The sequence below is a fragment of the Pleurodeles waltl genome, chromosome 7, assembly GCF_031143425.1.
Source record: "Pleurodeles waltl isolate 20211129_DDA chromosome 7, aPleWal1.hap1.20221129, whole genome shotgun sequence".
In the NCBI taxonomy this organism is placed as follows: Eukaryota; Metazoa; Chordata; class Amphibia; order Caudata; family Salamandridae; genus Pleurodeles; species Pleurodeles waltl.
The window spans coordinates 299,301,122-299,321,170 of record NC_090446.1 but is presented as its reverse complement, the minus strand read 5'-3'; the positions used below and the strand labels follow the sequence as shown (position 1 = coordinate 299,321,170).

The window sequence follows — 20,049 nt, the reverse complement described above, 5'->3', positions numbered from 1 at the left end:
AAACTAACAATCTAAAAAACAACTTCACTAAAAGATGTATTTTTAAATTGTGAGCTCAGAGGCCCTAAACTCCACATTTGTATCTGCTCTCAAAGAAAATCTGCGCTTTAAGGATATTTAAAGGCAGCCCACATGTTAACCTATGAGAGAGATAGGCCTTGCACAGTGAAAAACAAATTTGGAAGTATTTCACTATTAGGACATATAAAACACACTAGTATATGTCCTACCTTAAACATACACTGCATCCTGCCCCTGGGGCTACCCAGGGCCTAACTTAGGGGTGCCTTGCATGTAGTAAAAGGAAGGTTGAGGCCTGGCAAGTGGGTACACTTGCCAAGTCGTATTGACAGTTTAAAAATGCACACACAGACACTGTAATGGCAGGTCTGAGTCATGTTTACAGGGCTACTAATGTGGGTGGCACAACCAGTGCTGCAGGCCCACGAGTAGCATTTGATTCACAGGCCCTGGGCACCTCGAGGGCACGTTACCAGGGACTTATTAGTACATCAAATATGCCAGTTATGGATAAACCAATCCACAGTACAATTTATATGGGGAGCACTTGCACTTTAGCACTGATTAGCAGTGGTAAAGTGCGCAGAGACACTAAACCAGCAAAAACAGAGTCCAAAACCAGGAGGTCAGAAGGCAAAAAGTCAGGGGAGACCTGCCAAAAAGCTGCCAGGTCTAACATCAATGTATTGGATGATCTTGGTGATGAGTTTAGAATGTTGAAAAAGCTGTCTGTGAGAAGCAAGTAGGCGAAGCACAGCTACTGACAGGAAAGGAGATTGAAGCCGGGCTGCTGACTAGGGCAGAGGAAGCTGCCCATCATGTTCCTTAAGGCAAGTCACAGAAGAGGTGCCTTTGGAATTTCCTGTGTAACTTTATAAGGCAAAGCCACTCTTTAAATCTCAACTTTGTTTCTGCCGTAGGGATTGCCAGGCACCATGTCTCAAGGCAGGCGTGGTTATATCATTCATGAGACCTGTAATGAGTTTGGTGTAGACCCTAAACTAGCAGTACTGTGCATCATCTCCAAGCAGGATTGTAGGATTTGGTGGTGTTATGTTTTATGCAAGAATTACTAGTGAGACTGGACAGAGTACTGATTAGGAAAAGGCCACGGTGTAAATGGAATGATGCAAGAGGTTATAAGCTTTGAGTTGCAAATTTTGATATGTCATTTCCCCTGGCTTCAGAATACAAGGGAGGAGCAAACATTTCCACAAAGTGTCTTGGATATAGAAGTTACACACAATATTTTAAATGGGGGAATGGGGTAATTATTTTATCTTTTGTAAATATGCAATAATAGTAAATTCAGGAAAACACAGCGCTAGAATGAGATCACTTGAATGAAAAGAGGAGAACGTTTTAAGAATCGATATGTTTATTTATACCATCAGGATTTAATTGTGATGAATTTATTGACTGAAAGAATAAAAGCAATGATGTACTTTCTTCTCCTGAACCCAGATGTGTGGGTTTTTGTTTAAGAAGTAAGGGCCAGATGTAGCAAAGGGTTTTACCCATTCTGTGTCTAAGGGAAAATTTGTTGGTACATATGGCCCTAAGAGTGGAAGCCCCATACTTTGACACAATCGGCCAATTATGCGAACAGCATCATCCGACTGACTGCAGAAGTAAGATTCCAGGCCTCTTGAACCCACCAGCAAGTGAAGGGTCCAGACCCATTCTTGTGCCTTGGAAGCAGTGGGAGGAACAATGCAGAATCATGCTGCTATTTTGTTCTAATGTGTTTTTGCGAATTTGTTGAGAAACTCGGCTGCTGCTACAATGGAGGTACCCACAAGTTTGTGCACAGGGCCGGCAGTGGTTGTTGGTGTCTGGGGTGAAAACGCTCAAATATGCACCCTCACATCATCTCCTTCCCTACACACGAGTATACACACTGTCATGTAAACATACAATGCACAGAAGTAAATCCGACACCATTTTCATCTAATGTATATCATATGTGTCTATGCCCTACATAATGGAATAATAAAATCTTGAATTCTCACAGAGTGAAGAAAATTAAACAATAGGCTAAGTACCTTGGATGGAGTATTTATAATGAGGAACAATAGACCCTATAAAGAGATAAAACCAGGATGGAATTGTTTCCTTAGGTCAAAGGATTATGCCAATCTTTCATTCCTGCTGCATCGGGCAAATGTTTGGGTGGGCCAAATTATATGTTTGCTCCTGCACTTGACTCAGCGATGCATTTTTGTCATTTCATATCTGTACAGTCACGGGTTGCCTGAGGTGAAGGGTGCCCTCAGGTCAAAATAATTGACAAGTCAAAACCCGACATTTCTGACAAGCAGTACAGCTACTGGGATGGACGACATCACAATGGATGGACTTCCCTTGCACAATGTCCATTTTACTTAAGGTGTCTCAAATAGGGTATGTTAGGTGTCAAATGAAAAACTGTTGTGCTCTTCCAGGTGCATGCTGACAGTGGGTGTATATGGACAAAGCCATTCATCCGCTGCTTGCAGACTTGCGAGCTATTGGCTGTCATTTTTCTCTCAATACTCATGGTGTGGATTTCTTTAGAGTCCCCACTCTGAAGATACTAATTGGAACCTTCTTGTGTCTTGTTTGCTATGACATTATGGACCCCATGCACCAAATTCCAGGTCACCGTGAAGTTGGTGTTTGTGCATTCCGAATGGGTTATGGAACTGACCATTATTTTGCACTGCAACTGTTGTACTAATTAACTACATCGCAAAAGGTTGATGTAAAGGAGGTCGCAAAACCTCCTAAATAATGCACATTAGTTAGGCAGTGGCATGCCACCCCCCAGGTAAAAGCCTGCTCACACGGGAATTGATCCCTGCTCAGGACCTCCAACCATCCATTTCCAGTCTCTAAAGTTTTTAACCCAGCTGTTATGATTCACCCATGCCTTTGTTTTGAACCCCAGATTAATAAAGGAGGTTTCAGCTTTCCAATGCGCTGAAGAAAATTCTACTTCTCCTTCACTTTGGGGGGTGATGAATAGTGATTAAAGCCATCCTATCATCTTGATTTGATTTCTAAAATGTGCAGCTGCTCCATATTATTCAAATTTCTGCAGCCCCTCTTCTTCTAAGGCTAAGAAAAAGAAAGATCTAGCACTCCTAATCTGGCCAAAAAACATCCTATTCTTCAGCTTCTGCAGTGGCTCGGTTTTAGATGCCAGTGCATTGACCCTTCACTCTGTGGAACAGATGTGTTCCCTATGTCCCTCTTGTAATCAGAGATCGCACTTCACGGGTCTAATAACCATTGTTCATGTTTTGCTGCATTTGGTTGGGTTGATGTTCATTTTCTCACTTAGCTACCTCCTGTTTAAAATCCTCTTCAACTTCATTCTCTTCCAAGAGCATCTGAAACTCACCTCTTTTCTCATTAGACCTGACCTTTCTTCTACTTCAGGACACTACAGGTTAACCACGCACTTTATACACACACTATCCAATCATCAATCAATTCTCTGCTGCTGTACATATTAAAGTGACTGTCAGAACTGCAGGGGGTGTTGAATGTGAGTGATGACATCCCTATATTTACATTGACCATCATTACGCAGAACGGCCAGCTGATTCCAAATGTCTATAGAGTGAGTAGCATGGACCCAACTCCTAGGAGGGAAAAGTGTGAGAATATAAAGACATTAATTATTTGACACTTTATCAGGACTGCTGTTGTGTGGTACCAGAATATGGTCCAAACATCATCTTACATAAATACTGGTTCCTAAATATCATCTAAAGTACTATTGCCCTATGGAGTTCATAATAAAAAATCCACAACCAGTTCTATGATATTTTTGTGAACAACATATTGGATATAATATATTTATGTCAGGCGATATTTCTGTTTACAGTAGTTTGACATACAACTGCATAAAAGTCGCCAAGAAGAGGAAAGGATTAAAAGAACTACCCTTGCTCCAGACACTCTCTTTAAACTTCTTCACTTTCTGGGCATGTCAGCAGCAGTTATCAGATACCACTTCTGCACCCCCTTCTGAAGTTGTAGCCAGAGGGATTTCGGCCTGGGCAACATCAATCTTTTCTACTGGTCAAGGATGCATTTACTGTCGATTTAACATCATCATCCTTTCAGCCTGCAAGGCAAACCATATTGATTGTCCCTGTAAGTCCATTGTGTCTGTACCCAGTGTTCATGCTTAGATACAATGAAAGGGAAATGCCTAGACTAGTATATGCTAACAGGGCGCTCATTTAGATAGAACAAAGAAATTCATAGGTAGAGTGTGAAACAACTGTGTTGTAGGCTTAGCAACACTTTTAACTATCCCGGCGTGAAGGTAGGTTCTCTGTAATAACGGACCACAAACTACTTATCCTATTGTTCATAGCAACGTGCATACCCACTTGAAAAGATGATAACTCAGTTGCAAACTGTGAAAGTTTGGGTGCTGTGAAAAATCAGAAAATCACCTTCAATACGGTGTTTGGAGGATGAGATTGGGACAGACAATAGGCCAGGCTATAAAATAAAAGTGTCCCCCATTACTGAATCAGACAGCTAAACAAGTGACCAACACTTGCAAATCAGGGCAGTTTTGAACTTGTAAAGACTTGCTGTATTACTGTTTTGCAAGGCCTGGAAACCTGCATGCTATGAGCCTGCTGCAGCCAGTCTTTGTTTTAGCACCAGGGAAATCAGCAGAAAAAAATGGCCCACCAGCTCATAAAACAGGCCTAAAAAAACGGCCCACACACTGACCAGTCAACCCAGCCCTTCGGGCGTTACCAAAATGCCCTATTAGCTAATCTAATCATGACTGTATGCATCTTCAAAAAGCTATCCTGAAACTCCAGTAGTCAAGAGAGTCTGTTTTCAGGAACTAGCTCTGACAATACACAGAGTCTTGCTAGATTCAAAGACCAAGGGCCTAATTTAGATCTTGGTGGAATGAATACTCTGTCACAAATGTGGCGGATAACCCATCCACCATATTATGATCCCGATAGAATATAATGGGATCGTAAAATAGCAGACAGGATATCCGTCACGTTTGTGATGGAGTATTCCCCTCCGGTAAGATCTAAATCAGGCTCTATGTCTATACTCTGTTCTGATGCTTTTAGGATATTTTTCTAAATGTTCTCTGTGAATCCTTTAGTTTCTTTACTAGTTCACTGAATGAGAGTGTCAGAGTTTATTTGGATGTTGTGCGCTTGTGTACCTTGTTTACAGTGGCGGCCGGCAGTTTTAGGAAGGAGGGGGCGGGTGGGAAACAGACTCACACTTTCACATACACACACACGCACATCCATTAACAATACTCATCAACCTTCAAACATACATGCATGCACCAAACATTCATTTAAAAAGATCTCACACACACACACACTTACCTTCAGCCTCGGAGGTCCCAGGAGGGTTGGGGCTGCTGCCTTCCCTCACTGGCTGACCTTGTGTCAGCCAATGAAGGAAGGCAGCAGTCCCAGCCTTGTCACAGAATTGGATGGGGTCAGTGAGAATGCTGACCCCACCCCACTCTGTGATGAGGTGTCACTGATTGACACTCGTCCTGGGTGCTTCAGGGCTTAAACCTGAAGCACCCAGGTTGAAGTCAATGAGTGACGCTTTCCTCGTCACCCAGGGGAGAGCCTCGAGGCACCTTTCGTGAGCCGAGGAGGTCACGCCCATAGGAGCAGTGACCTCTTCAGGCCAGCAAAGTTCAGCTCAGGCAGCCAGGAGTCTGCACAAATCGTGCATGTCTGCTCCTGGCTGCCTGACCTGAACATGAAGAGTGTCTGTCAGGCTGTCCTTTGCTCAGCCTGACAGGCACTCTTCATGAGGGGCAAAAGGTGGGGGGCATCGCCCCTTCCCCCCTAAAGGACGGGCCACGCCTGCTTGTTTATAGTTAATCCTATGCTTTGTTCCTACAAATAAAAGAACGGATGTAAGAAGAGGGATCACGTCAGTATACACAATGAAGTGTTAGTAAATAAAGCTAGCGCAAAGCCCACTTTGGGCATTCAAGTATTCACCTGCAAGCGAGCGTATACATTTCTTTGTATGAAGTATGTTTGTGAGGAATCTAGGGTTGGCGAACCCAGTACTTGAGACATAACATGGAAAATCTTATAAACACGCACACACTCCATACCAGTTCATAAAAGACTAGACTAGCCGGGGCCTAAACCAATGATTCAAAGTGTCACCCGGTGGCTTTCTATTTACCTCAATATTTAACACACATCTATTGTTCTGAAGCAAGATGTGCTTAAACACAGCTATAGGTTCCTCATGACGTGTGACGTAAAGTCCAAAATACTTTACACAAGGATCACGCTACAAAATACACACCCACCAACAACTGTGCTCTCAGACTAAGTAGTGAAGTGCTCCACCAGGAAAGCGCTTTGATCAGGTACTGAAGCGCTTATCCACATGGGCAGCAGGCTTTACCATGTGGGTGGGTGTGGTTGGACGTGTGTTGTCTGCTTTGAGCCTATGTGTTATCTTATTCTGGGACACAGGCATTGTGATTTGACGGATGAGGAAGTGAGGGATATAGACATACATTTGTCTTATTTGTAATATTCTGGCAGTTCTGATTCGCTCAGCAGGTATCTTTTTTGTATTGGTAATTTTATTTTACATTCTCAATCTGATTTCCTACGCTAGCTGAGATCGTACGGATCTAGGGTAAGTAACAGGCTTGGAGAAAAAGGAAGCGATCGGGAATCATACAACAGCTACAATCCTATTATACTGTTCACATTGGTTTATCAAGTACCACTCTCCTAAGGCAAGATGGACGTAATGTTGATCTTGTATATTGCGTTACTACAAACCTCAACGTTCAAACACACACATGCTTTCGCCTGTCGCTCTTCCCCTCTTGACTCCACTGCACCCAGTCATCAAGGTAAGAGGCACAGACACTTCTTCGCCTTGCATTAATGGGTGAGTGAAACCTGAAGAACGGATGGATGAATGTGACTGCAAGTAAATACAGAGCGTATGAAACTGTGGATCATTGATCTAGGCCAATGCTAATTTGTGTGTTCAGTCGCTTGTTTTTTTTTAGTACAGAACTGCACAGCGCTGTTTGTCAGTTCATATTATTTTCACTAAGGGGCGCCCTTTGATCATATTTAAAGCTTGTGAATTTCCCGTACTTTGAGCACCTCGGAGATGCTGATCTCGAGTGAGGTTTGGGAGGCGTAAATTCAAACCCAGAGATGTGGTGGGGATAGAGGCAAGGCAAAGATAATACTGTTCAGAGTTGCATTTGAGTAGCAAATGAATGTTTATATAACCAGAACAAAAAGTAGTTCCCTGCAAGGAGTAAAACGATGGGTGTAGGAGGAGTGACCATTTGGTTCTCAGCTGGTTTTGAACATTCCCACCTGCTGTTACTTGTAGTGGTATCTGCTCCGTAATGTGTTGGGGCTGAATGTTAGCGTCAAATGCATGGCTGCAAAGAACAATTTTAATACGCCGCTTAAGGGACGCTCACAGGCTCCCAAATGTTTGGCTGACACTTTGAAGGGAGTTTGCCCATGTCCCCGGCCTTTGTCTTTCCTTGAAGGAAGAGAAATTCGATCCCCTTCCTCCCTTCCACGAAAGACAGGACTTGAGCAATGTCCACCTATAAGCAGCGCTATCTCCCTGCCCTTGAGATTGCTGCAGTTCTTATAGGATGGACAATACGAGCTTCAGAGGTATATACAATGGCAAGTTTATTTTCGAAAACAACTGTGTTACGAGCAATCCAGTAAATAGTACAGAAATGTTAATTTAAAACTGATTAATGCAGTTAATTGTTTTTGATATCCAGATGAAAGCGTTCACTCCTGAGCGACAAGTTCTGCTGGGGCAGTGCCACTTTCAAAATTCATCCTTATGGGTCCGAATTTACTTCCGGGGCTCGCACCAGTTGCAGATCAGTTTCACTGTTGTTCAGTGACGTCACCTGTCCTATTAGTGTTGAGCACTCTCACGTTCTTCACGACATCCTGGTGTGTTCGCTGTGCTGTGATCCCGGGATGTCAAAGTGCAGCTGCCTTCCACTTCCTGTTGAAGCAGCTGCTCTTTCTTGGGTTGGACTTAGCGTGTAACTCCGCCAAGCCTTTTGGGTGGCTTTCTGCAGACAACAATCCCACATGCTCATGCATGACTTAACTTTCCATTATCTGCCATGGGCTTTCCATAAGTACAGGGGGACAAACCATCTCCAACTCACCTGAGGTGAACCTGTTGGGTAGTCAATACTAGGTAAGTCAATGGGGGCAGTGCTTCATAAAGGCCACACCCTGCTTCTTAGTGTATTTTTAGATTTTGTCATAGAGTGACACCTTGACAATGTGATTGCCACAAGGAACCTGTGGCATGCCATTTACAACACAGAATGACTCTAGCCCATAATCATTGATATCCTAATTATTCAGCAGTGCATGACGGTTTTAGTAAGAGTTGCCCTCTTCCAATTGTTGTTTTTCTGTTATACATTTCCGTGGTATTGTTGTGTATTAACCCTCTGTACATTACCTTCCAACATATGAACCGGTGTGTCTGTGATTCGAGCCCAGAGTTTTGGCCCATATATGCTTTGCCTCTTACATGCAAAGTCTGTTTCTGAAGACTGCACTTGCAAAGAGCAGAATACTAACCCTGGAGACCACACTGGTTGGCAGGAAGTGATCAAGGACCATAACATGGTACCCAAGCACAGGCCACATCAGACTTGGCGTAAACAATAAAAGGAGCCTGCCAAGGGCTGGTTAGGAGCTATAAGACACTAAAGTGAAAATGATGTAAATATACTGTAATTAAAAGCATTTTTCTAATTTGCTCTATTACTTAAAAGGTGTCCTGGTGCTAAGAGATCACGATGACGATCGGATTTTGAAGCTCCTCTAGTGTAGTGGGAATTAAAACAGGTTACCGACGTTTTCTAGAAGGCAGGAGCTGATTGCAGAAACGCGGATGTACAGGCAGCTGGTTCCAGAGTCTTGTCGCCTTAACTGAAAATGTAAAGTCACTTATTTTGGAGCGGCTAACTACGGACTCTATCATGAGATTGGGAGTCAATGAGACAAAATTTACTCTTAAATGCACTGCATGGGTCTAAAGTACCCAATAAGGCTGTGAAGGAACCTCAAAAATAGATTTTTTGTCTGAAAGATCATTTTGAACTGGACATATTCCATCAAAATATTTACAAGTGCTGATTTTCAAATCCACCTACTTAGCTGGAGGGGTATCCACTCTGAAGCAAACCCATATTTTTAACATGTGTACGCAGCACACTTGCTTTAAGCACTATTTCATGCTGCCTTCTTTCATCACGATAGAAGATGCATGAGGTTGCTGTAATGCAATGACAAGCAGCAAAGCCCTATTTATCTTCAAGTGTGACAAATGAAGGCATTCCCTGCCTTTTTACTAGGCAGAGCAGTAATACGATTGCCCAACATGGGGCACACTTGCCAGCTACTGCAAATTCAGATATATTAGCTGCTAGAATCCTATTAGAGGTTTGTAAGTTGTCTGAGTTTCTCTTCATGGGAGCAACTATGACCTACCCAGAAAAAAACAAAGATAGGTGGGAGGAAAGAGGTGTGGTGATGTGTGCATGTGAGTCTTTTAATAGTTGAACATAAAGAACAGTCACCGAAAAACTATTCTGATTGTGATGGCAAATTTATGTGTCCATGAGCATAAGCGTATGATTGACTAACATTCTAACAGGTTCATGCTGGGATTTCCCTTTAAGTTACTGATTTTGAACAAACAGCTCAATTACTGAGATTAAGGCGAATTTGCTCTAACTTCTTGGCATGTGGCACGATGGTATCTGAAGGCAGAGCAGCGTAACAATTTTATTTTTCTGCCAACTAATGTGAAAATACATATATTGTATTACATGGCTTACATATTGCATGCTGTGGTTTTCCGAGTGGATCTACTAACAGAAAAGTAGATACTTTTTCATGTGTACCCAGACACGATTGGACAGCAGAACCGTAAAGGAAGCAATATAGGTTGCACAGTTGATGGGGTTCATAAAAGTTGCATTTCATTTTCTTTATCTGTAGGTGCTTTCTTGTTGGTGAGCTCTCTGTTACAGACGCACCATCTCACACTGTGCCACTGTGTGCCACATGATATCCACTCTCTTCACACAGTCACCTGGTGAAGTACCAGTAACACACTGGGGAACAAAGTGCTGGAAAACCCTGTAGAAAGCAGATTTGGAAATTGAATTTTCGGGCAGCCAAAGAAAGTAGAGGTTTTACAACCTCCCCAAGACATAGTCACTAGCCTCAGAAACGTTTGTTATTTCATATATGTTGGGAAGGGGATTTCGGTTCTAACAGGGTCTGGCTGTAAGCAGGGCCCCTCCATTGTTGGACAGGTTATGATGGGGTGCAATGCCCAATCCCCTCACACAAGGTAAAATTATTTTCAAAGTTGGCAACTCTCAGTTAAGCCATTAACCCAAAATTGTTTTCAATTTGTAGACTTAAAAGTATGTCTATGGCATGTATTGGGTTTTGAATTTCAAAATTTGGTTACCCTACACTCTGTGGCTGCCATTAATGATGAAGTTTGTGGTGATTAATAATTTATGCACAGGAACGTCTAGATAATCAATTGAGTTATTTACTTTGGCTTTGCATATGGCACAATGCCACGCAAGGCATGGTGTGGATCTACTTCCAATGATAACTATTTATCTGTAACCTGGTTACCCTTGGTAAATAACAGAGGGGGCTGAGCAACATGATTTAACATGCAGTACCTGTATTCATCAAACCCACTGTGCTGAAGTAGCTCACAAAGCATTAACTTTTGAGGATAGCACCAAGGCACATGTTTCTGGGCACATGTTACGCATTAAAAATGCTATTTTCATTTCCATCTAAAACAGCAGAAAACGATACCCATGTAGCAGACACACTCCACAATTAGGAAACCTGGGATCAATCATCGTTTCCCCAAACTGTGTGATCCTAGAAAATTAACTAATTCCATTGTGCCTCTTTAGGTTGAACGCCCAAGCACTTTGACCTGTTTTACGTATTGTGGGCGTTTAACCAAGCCTACTGCATGCCCATCACTTTCACTCGTTCGTGGGCTTGAATTAAAAAAATCCTTTGTTATCACTGATAAATGCTTTACGTTTACCCCTCCTTGGGGCGGTCTTGTTACAGCCTTGCAGTCTACCCTGTTATATGGATAAGTGCACAATTGCCGACACGTTGACTGCGAGCAAACTTCTTTTCCTTCCTGCTCATGGCAGCCATGGCGCTTTGAATCGGCTCGCTTAGGTCAACTGTTTTACTTTTCATTTTCAATTAAAGTGGCAAGAAAAGTCCAGTGAGGAATTTTCAACGCTAATAGCTCTAACGCGAGCCTCTGCTTTGAAGTGCTTGTTTTCCGTACCATCAGATCTGAGAATACTTTGATGTATATCTGTTCAGGATGTGTACTTTACAAAAATCTCTCTTGATAAATATCTTACGAGACAATAATTTTGCTCCATCTATACTAAAATCTAGGCACGTGATTACTGATGGGACTTCTGGGCCACTAATGGCATCGTCGTTAGGGCAGTTGGACAATCGCATGCATCATAGACATTTCTACCTACAGTCATGTTTAGGAGCTACCAGTACTAATAAATGCCTTTGAGTGCAATGAGAAATCTAATGCTTTAAGACTGAAACACTTCTGTGTGCTAAAAATTCTACTTTATCTGAATTTTGAAGTCTTTTCCGACGTTTATTGAACAAATCACATGCTAAATGTGTTGACGGTCGGCTTGCTCTTGGAGCAAAGCCAGACCATTGGCCCAGCTCTCCTTGATAATTGTCTGGTTCGCCCTTTTCTAATAATTAACTCCCACAATGTTTTTGGTTGACCCAGTAATTGTTATGTTAACTTACGAGTTCGTCGATTATGCAGTTAAATGCAGCAACAAATATCTCGGTCTATCTGCCCCAACCTAGTTGCGTGTCAATTAATGAAAAATGCACTAGATGGCGCCAAATCATAATTTATAAATCTAGTGGGCTTCTGTTAGCACCATGCTGATAGGAGAGGGTGAAGTGCAAGGTCTAGTTTGTACTGGAGGGTGGTGCAGGTATAAAGCCGGATCACCGGTCTCCATACCAATAACGACCATATCATCCCATACAGCCACCGAGAGCATTACATACTATACACCACACCACTTGTTACTTACTGATCGGTTATGTGGGATGACCGATCCTTACCTCCTGTAGTTTAAGGTAATAGTGTACGGACAACGTGCACCTGTCTTTACAACTAAATTCGGATCATGTTTCGGGTGATAAAAATTCAACGGGGAGTATTTGTTACTTTTACCCTTCCACCGGCAATGCTTTTTCTTTGTCAGTACGTTAGTATAATAGGGTTCTGTTCGTCTTCAAACGCTGTATAAACTTGGCCCAGGCAAAAATGACCATTAGAGGGCGCCAGAGAAACTCGTTGGACATTCTAAAAGTGCTCCCAGAAAGCTGGAGGAACTCGGCGGCTTTAAGTAGTTATATTGACTATATTGTTTGTCTAAAAAATGAGGACTGTTGCCCGATTTCAGTAGTGATTGGAAGGTAATGCCCGCCAGTGAAATGCATTATGGGATATGCCTCTGTAATTAGATTGTCATAGAGTGGCTGTCCCCGAGATGCTCTAATGGAAGCTGAGTTTGCCCGCAGGCACGTTCAAGGGAGTGTGTGGGGAGGGGAGGTATCTGCGGTGGACACCGGTTAAGGATGCTGCGGATTGGACTCTGAGGTGGGCGCGTGTCTAGCGGCTCGGCGTGGAGGCGCTGAAGCCACAGAGATGCCTCCCCCACGGTGGTCCACCCCGGCCCGCTCCCAGGCATCGAGAGCCGCCGCCGTGCCGCCCCGGATTATGCCCGTCACAGCCCTCAGTGGCTCTGTACACAGAGAGCTCCGATTTCAAAAGGGTCTGCTGCCGCGTGTGTGCACTGCTCCTGCAGGGAGGGCTCGGGCAGACGGCGGGGGAGGGGCAGGAATGACAGGAATTCGCAGGCCGCAGATAACTCCACTTCCTGCTCCTTTCAAACAAGGGAGCTAAGCCAGGAGGGCTCCTAAAGGATGGAGAGGAGGAGGAGTGGGTCAAACCTGAAAGATGGCCTCGAGCCCCGGATAGAGAGGGCACCAGCAACTTTTCCATCTTATTCCCAGTTCTGATTGTACTAAAGAGTACCTCCCAAATTGTCACTCTTTCCCTACTAATAAATCTGCCTCACAGTTGGCACATGGCGCTTACTTGTTTTTGTGAGATAAAAGATCACCGTTAAAGCCAAGCAAAAGTGTTGGGGATTCATAGCTTTCTATATGACGCCTTTTGCTTAGTTTTAAGACTCTGCTTTGCGATACAAGTTACAATGCTAGGACGCAGTGGGGGGAGGGGAAATCACCCAGTGGCGTGGAAGAATGATTAATCGAGCGTAGAAAAAAATTACGTGACGAGAGCAAACAGGTTCTTCTTTTTTATTTTTACAGGTAATATTAAGTAAACCAGAGGCAACAGTATTAAGAGAAAAAAAACTGAGTAGGGATGGTTGAAATAAATAAAAGATAGGAAGACACGCTAGTAAAAAAAAAGAAATCCGATGACAATGTGTGCTCTGACCTCAGAGTAGGAGAGATTATAGGACAGGGCTTGCGGTACACAATAGTGGTCATGATGGAACTGGAGGGGGGGCAGGTAGGTACAATAGTGGAGAAGGACCATGATCGCAACAAGGGATTATGTTTAAATGTGTTTATTAATGTGTTATTATAACCTTTCTGAACAGATCTAAGCACTTTGGGGTAGGGCACATTTTAAAAAATGCACAAAATGCAGAGAATCAGAAACTTAACCCATTTACATAGGCAGGCAAAATGAGGTTTGGGCGCCTGGGATGGGAGCACAGCATTGACTTGTTTGAAACCTACCAAGTCACACCGTTGCCACAGAGTGTTACCCGATATCAGCAGTCTCCATATGGAGAGCCGATATTACACAGTGACCACGGGCCAGATGACACCCCAAAGGGTAGCTTTCCAAGTTGTGTGTGGAAACTATGCACAACTCACGCCATTACAGATACTGCCACTACGGGACACAACATTATAGCTTCAGAAGCCTTTTGTTCCTGTTTTAGGGCAGGGAGGGTATGAGTGATTTCTAAAGCAAAGAGGTCCGATCCTTCTACTGGCCCGCCCCTTCTCAAATATCCTGCCGTGGCTGCTTATGCTTTGAGAACCTGACAGGCCCCACTCCGGCCTGCAGGCCCCATCCTTATCGAGGCCCCGCCTCCAGCTGGATAAAGGTATCACTGCTATCCAGCCAAGGAGCCGCAATGGCGTAACCTGTATAACATGGCATGACTTCTCAAGTATGAAAGCTAAAGGCAAATCTTACTTGCCTTTAAAAAAAAACATATTTAGTAAGCATATATTCACTAAAGCATCTTGGCGCTAGGAACAACCAAATAATAAACGCAAAAGTAAAACCAAACAGAGTATGGAAAGTATGTTCGACTGACATTTCCAGGAAGTCTGACTATTTAGGGCTGAACCTGGAAGTAGAAACTTACAGCCTCTTTAAATGTAGCAAAGTTATTACTAACGCTTATCAAGGGTGTAGCCAGAAAACACAAATGCCCCTCACTTTGAAGCAAAGGTTTTATGACACCAAGCAAGCAAAGTAAGTCATCGCGGCCCTCCCCAGAAGAGCTCTCTTGTTTCTTTCATCCAAGCATCTATCCATTCACCCATTCATCCTTCAATCCACCCACTGATGGTCATCCTTTCACATTTACATTCTGTCATCCATTCAATCATCCATATTTTATTATTTTGCCATTCCTTCCCTTTGCCCATCCATCTGCCCATTCTTATCTAATCTTATCATCCATCTCCAAATCTGTCCATCAAACCCATCAGTCTATCCCTCCATCCATCAATCCAGCCTTTCACTCATCCATCCCTCCATCCACTCTTTCATCAATCCTTTCGTTCACCATCAGTCCACCCTTTCACTCAATCTAATCATCCATCCATTCATCCTTTTACTCAGCCATTTATCCTTTCACTCATCTACCCATCATTCCATTCTTCCATCCACTCACACATCCACCCTTTCCCTCATCCATCCATTCAGCCTTTAGGTCATCATCCATCCATCCACACATCCTCCCTTTCACTCATCCATCCATTCTTTCACTCATCCATCCTTAAATCATCCTTTCATCCATCCATCTTTTCACCCATACATACATCCTCTCACCTATCCATCCTCGCTTTCACTCTTCCACCCACCCTTTCACTCAGCTATCCACCCTTTCACCATCCACCCACCCATTTACCCATTCACTCATCTATTAATTTTTTCACTTATTCATTTATCTTTTCATTTATTCATCCACTCATCCTTTCAGTTATTCATCAATCCATCATCTATCCACAAACTCTTTTACTTATTCATCCACCCTTTCACTCACACATCCATCCATCCATCCATCCTCTCTTTCACTATATTCACCTTCCGCCCATTCATCATCCACTTCCTCTTTCACTCATCCATACATTCATCCTTTCACTCATACATACATTCATCATCAATATCCGCTCAACGTTTCAGTCATCCACCCATCCTTTCACTCACACATCCATTCTTACATACATCCTTTCACTCACACCCTTTAACATTAATAATAAGCTTTTATCTGCTGAGTTGCAAATAGAAGAGTCCCTCCAAGAACCCCACCGCCGCTATAGCTGCTAAACAGGGCACAGCACCTCTGGAACATATCTCTCGTGGCAATCCAGTCCAGTGCCAAGAGGAGAGTGGTGGTAAGCACTTTCCCCTTGCTCAACCCTTTTTGCTTTGCGCCATTTGCACCAAAAGAGTGGTACTTGATTGGATGGGCCTCTCCGGATGGTACAGGAGTTGACCGTCTCAGTGAGAAAGGGCAAGCGAGTCCTGTAGTATGCACTGTTCGTCAAATGGGCTGTCTACAGCACAATACCCCTGCTGATGGGCATCTATCTAGCTTAACTGGGGTCTTCCAAGTGAGCCCTGATCACATTTTGTAAGTCCTATCACATTTCTCACAGCCATATTCTGCAGGTGCTCAGTTCATGCAATAGGCCTGTTTTGTGTTACAGGCTGATATGAATAGCATTACAGTAGTCCAGGTGAGAGGATGCCGGCACGAACCACCTTGCCAAACCTTTCCACAGGGAGGAAAGAACACATTTTTCTCAGAGCTTTGAGGAGACTCCATAATAAGGATCAGTCCTCCTTTATTTGGTTGAGGAAGGATCTTTTTTTAGTCTAACAATACTCCCACGTTTTTTAAAGTGGGTACAAGACCAGAAGGCTGTCTCAGTTGGTAATATGAGGAATCTGAAGATTTTAGAAAAGTGGTGCTACACCCAGTACAGCCCCACTTTCCTTGCGTCCCTTAGTGCCCCACTACTGTCACCATGTGTGCGCCTTATTTAAAATACGATGCACCATGGCGCGGGGTAGGGGGCAATAGCATCAGAATTTTTTACGCTATTGATGTACTGTCCAGGGTTAGTGCCAAAATGTTGGCGCTTACCCTGAACAGTATGTAGGGGTCCATTGTAACCAATGGTGTGCCCCCTTTTAACACCTGCTCTGAGCAGGCGTTAAAAATGCTGAAAAAAATAACGCAAAACAATCTTTTAGATCAGTGGTTCCCGACCTTTTGATTTCTGTGAGCCCCCACTTTAGCATTAGTGGAACCTAGGAACCCCCACTGAATCATCATTGGAATCCGGGGACCCCCGCCTGAGTCATTACTGGAAGCTGGGAACCTAATTTGTCAATATTTGTCAATATTTTTTAATTTTCTAAGCAGTCGCGGACCCCCTGAGAAGGCTTCGCGGATCCCCAGGGGTCCCCAGACCACCGGTTGGGAACCACTATTTTAGATTTATTTCCAAAACATTTTCAGCCCCGCTAACAGGTGAAAGCCCCGTTGCATACATTATGCCTGGCACAGGCATAATGTTGCACAAGGGGTTACGAAGTAGCGCAACGCATGCATTGCACCACTTGGTAAATCTGTCGTGGCGTTTTTGCCATAATATTGACACATTGGCATAAAAAATGACGCTAGTGTGGTGCTATTATGGACCCAGGGGCTCTTAAATCTGCACCTAAGTATCCCCCTACCAGTAGCACTCCAGTCTTATTGCTGTGTAGCTTTAGAACATTGTCAGTCATCCAATTCTGGATGCCCAGAATACTTTATTTCAACATAACGAAGGAGTTTGCTGATGACTGGTGAGACTTCAAAAGCATCTGCGTGTCATCTGCATACAAGACGACGTAGAAGCCAGAGAAATGCATCAGAGCTGATTGGATAGATTAAAGAGGATAGGGTACCAAGCTGAGCCCTGAGGGACACCTTCAGGCAAAACAGTCTCCGGAGAGGAGAATAAAGACAACACCATGGATTGGGTTCTATTGTTTGAGAAGAATAGTGTAAGATATTGCAAGACCACAGCACTCAGTGGTATAACAGAAAACCACGTTTCACCCTCTAAAGTCAGACTGGAATCGATTAGGGCATCAGGAAGACGTACATTACTTTGAGCTAGGAAGGCTTGCAATGTATGAGATCATCAGTCTGTCAAGAGAAGCAAAAGAGGTGCTGTTACAATACGTGGGTTTTAGGGCTCTCACAGCCAAGACATCGCATGCCACTAATGCTTTTCTCTGACTATGTATGTAACAAAAAAGCTCATTACTGAAGAGCTGTTTCCAGTTTGTCCTGTATCTTGGAGATACCCTAGATAGTAACTTATAATGAATTCATGTTCAGATTCTTGGTAGGCATGGCAAACTGTCCTGTTTGTAGCTGCTGCTGAATCCAAAGTGAACCTCTTCCCTCTCATCTGTCATAGGTGTTGCCAAATATACAGCAAATCACTATGACATGTAGGGGAAAATGGGGAATAAGGAAGATTAAAAACACTGCAGACCCAGTGTGATACTCTGTCAATAGCTGGTACCAAGTAATTGAAGATTTAGGATTCATAAGTCTCACTGAGGCAGCCAGGAATATGTGTTAGAGCTCAAACACCTTAGAAATAGCAGGGATAGAGTATCAGTAATATTGTCATATTGTAAGGAACCCACATCTGAATTATTATTCTTGGTATCTGTGTCCTAAGAAACCTCCCATCTGTGATGCTTGGATGATTTCAGAGGAATATCAGGAAGTCTTCTACTTGACCAGGATAGAGGAGAAGCGACTGCCTCCACCCTGGCACTAGAGTAGGAAGGCCAGAAACAAATTGTGGACAGATTCCTTACCCTCTACCAGCAAAGGGTCAGCAACATAAGGGAACCAATGTAAATGTAAAAACACAAAGGGAGGGAAAGGCAGAGTGACATACCGCAGGGTGGGGGAGAGAAACCACAGCAATACGCAGAATTGCCAGGCACTGAGGAAGTGTCTGTCTTACTCTTGTGCTGCTTTTTAATCCGTAAACTGAAAGTCAGGATACTTGACACAAGAAGTAGTCTCAATCCATAACATATGGTGTAATTGCTATAACACTACCTTCTAATGGACACCTGTAACCACAGATCCCCCACATTTTGAATTTCCACAGGCACCTGAACCAGGAAACTTTTTTAGCAATTGTTGCCACCCACCAATGAGTGACAGCATCAAACTCCACAGTGGCTTCCGCCCACCTCCAGAAGTGATGGCGCATTGCTGTCCATTTTCGTCATGCCTGCGCACTGACGTCCTGGCAAGGGAGACAAAGGGCACTGTATATGAGTCTTCGTTTTATCAAAACCAGAGAGTGAGTTTGTGTACTTTCCTAGCAAACATAGGGCCTGGTTTAAGGAAAGTGGCACTGCACACTGTGCAGCGCCACTTTTCTTGCGCCCCTTAGCGCCATCTTACGCCACCATGTGTGCGTCATTATGTAAGATACGGTGCACCAATGCTGTAGTTAGGGAAACTAGCATCAAAACGTTTGACGCTAGCTCAGAGCTTGAAAGGACCAGCATCAAAAATGTTCATGCTAATCCTGCAAAGCTCATTCAGGCCCATTGAAAACAATGGTGTGCCCTTTTTTAATACCTGCCGTGAGCAGGCATTAAAAGTGCAAAAAAAAATTACACAAAGCAATCTCTTAGATTTCTTTGCACTATTTTCTCAGCCCCCCCTAACGGGGAACAACCACTTCACATATATTATGCCTGGTGCAGGCATAATGTAGCGCAAAGTGTTACAAAGTGGCGGAATGCATGCGTTGCGCCACTTTGTAAATCTGACACAGCAATGTTGGTCTAGTTGGATCACATTAGCTTTAAAACAATTATGCCAATGTGACGCAAGGAGGCGCTAGGGGCTCCTAAATCTGCCCCATAGATTCCCGGAAGGTGATAGGAGAAACATGACATTTTCTGCCTGATTCCTAATTTGCAGGCTAACATTGAGATTCTGACTAGATTTTAGGGATGTGTTTCTCAGCTCTTACTGTCTTTGTGAGTGTTGATTAGCTACCAATTAATGTGTGGTTATGCTGCATACCACAAAGGTACACAGACACATTCACACAGAGAGAAAAACAGCAAATACAGTGTATTTTTGTGCTCAGTTTCTGGATTTTATTTAATGTACCCGACCAACGACTTACCAGTAGGTGGCAGACTTTTCCACCATGTTCGTAATACCTGTCACTTGCCCTCCCACGGCAGGTACCAGGGGCCAGTTAGGAGCCATGGCCAATGAACCTCTATTCTATTAGAATATGACCAAGGTGTTGTAAATGCAGGAAACCAAAAGGCCCTGTTTAACCTCCTCCTATCTTGAACACTACATCTCTGTATGCAAAACTGGTATGTGTGAGTTGCCAAAAGGATATTTCTTGAGTAATAAACCACTTTAACATAAACTTCGGGCCAGATTTGAGAAAAGTGGAGCTGCACCCAGTGCAGCACCAA

The 20,049-nt window shown here is 43.5% G+C and overlaps 1 protein-coding gene across 1 annotated transcript in view; it reads left to right on the top strand.

Moving 5' to 3' along the window:
- Window positions 1-20,049, top strand: part of MYL9 (myosin light chain 9) — a 63,480-nt gene that overhangs the window by 24,032 nt on the left and 19,399 nt on the right. The window lies entirely within an intron of this gene.